Source organism: Propithecus coquereli, unplaced genomic scaffold (genome assembly GCF_000956105.1).
Source record: "Propithecus coquereli isolate 6110/MARCELLA unplaced genomic scaffold, Pcoq_1.0 Scaffold456, whole genome shotgun sequence".
Taxonomy (NCBI): domain Eukaryota; kingdom Metazoa; phylum Chordata; class Mammalia; order Primates; family Indriidae; genus Propithecus; species Propithecus coquereli.
The window spans coordinates 404,742-406,656 of record NW_012150352.1 but is presented as its reverse complement, the minus strand read 5'-3'; positions in this window follow the sequence as shown (position 1 = coordinate 406,656).

The following is a 1,915-nucleotide window of genomic DNA, read 5'->3' as shown; positions in this document are numbered from 1 at the left end:
ATTCTTCATCTTATAAAGCTGACATTTGATGGCCTAACTCAGGGCATGCAAAATGATATCACGGGTTTTTGTTTGTTTTTGATCAGGTCCATATATAATGTTGAGGGACTTAAAAGTTAATTCTTGATGAACCCAAAATGATTTCTGATGATTGTCACATTCCCATTGTTTTCTCAGGACTCACCTTCTTTCTTTGACATCTTCTGCAGAATTATTATCTAAAGTGCATGCCAAATTTGCCAATATCAAAATTATAGAATATGCCTTTTGATGTTGTTGAAAATGATAATGAAATAATTTTGTTAATTTTAAGTAGATTTTCATTTAAATATTTTTTAAAGATTTGAAGGGTGCTTTATTTAGTGTTTCTTGTCAGTACTATCCTGTGGAAATTGTATTAATAAGAGTTAACAAACTGCTTGTTCTCTGTCAAAATTACTGCATCCATCACTTATGTTGTAAGGTGAGGAAGATCTCTGAAAGGGTAGCTATTTTTAAGCCACCCCTAAGCATATTCCTTCTTCCTTCCTCCTAATTTGTAAGGTCAATGATATCCACCCCTTTGACTGATAGCAAGTCCTATCTGTATGAAATCAGCTTATCTAAATACATTAGGAATGCCCAGCAGGCCTGTTTCATGGAAATTAAATCAGTGAATCTTTGTGATGAGAAAATCATGAGGTTATGGCCACTGTTGCTTAAAAACTTTAAAACTGAGCAAATCTTTAAATTAGTTTGCTTTTGTTCTTTCCATGATAAGAGCTCAGGGGTCATCTTTCTCTTACATTTTGATATTCAGAGCAATGCCAAGGCTCAGGAAATAAGAGCAATGCTAATGCTGGGGTTGGGAGGTGGACTGATGGCGTATGAGCTAAGCAACAACCCTGCCTGATGAGGCTTAAAGATGTTGCTTCAAAAACTGTTCAGTAGTTTGTGGTATGAGTTAGCACTATTATGTCTTTGAGATAATCTTAGTGCATTATGTTTAGAGAGTTATGTGTATTATGTTAGTATATTTTGTTTAAATACAAATAAATGATTCCACCCAGTAAAATGATTTCCAGAGGGGGGGAGTCATTTCAATTTAAAGAAAAATAATTTTGTTTGGGGCATTTACCCTACTCTGTATTGGACACGTACTTCTATTTGGTGCCTTCTTACTCCATGTTGTAAAACTTGAATTATGGGATGTAAACATTGCTAGGATAATCATCCATTAAAAGAGTTCTAAACATAATTTAGGCAATAACTCATGGAGGAAGAACTTACCTTGTTGGTTCTCTATTTCCACTTCCCATCTCCAAAGGAAGTTCTTTCAAGCATTTGTATGCTCATGATGTACCAAGTCTTCCCGTGTTAAAACTATATCTTAGGAAAAGATCTGATGAAGAAGAGTTTTTTAGAAAAAAATTCTTGGTGCAAAGAATTATGTCAATATGTTTCTAAACTGCGCTTGTTTAGTCTTAAAAGATGCATGTCTTTTATCTCAGCACATCGTTATATTTTGTAATGTGAAAGGCTTTGCCTATTGTTAGATGATGTTCAGATATCAGCAGAGCAAACGAAAGAATGTTTGGTGGGAGAGTGGAGGGAGGGGCACATACGCATTGAAGAGAAGGGAAGTCTTCTAGAATTGTATTTATTCTAAGGAAAAAAGAACAACTTTGAATCCCTTTGACTTCATGCTTTGATGCCCTCTGGGTCCTCTGGTGATACACAGATTTCTGTGAGTGGTAGGATGTTTATGAAGAACCTGCACCTGAATGTTTATAGCAGCACAATTCACAATTGCAAAGATGTGGAAACAACCCAAGTGTCCGTCAATACATGAGTGGATTAATAAAATGTGGTATATGTATACCATGGAGTACTATTCAGCTTTAAGAAACAATGGTGATATAGCACCTCTTGTATA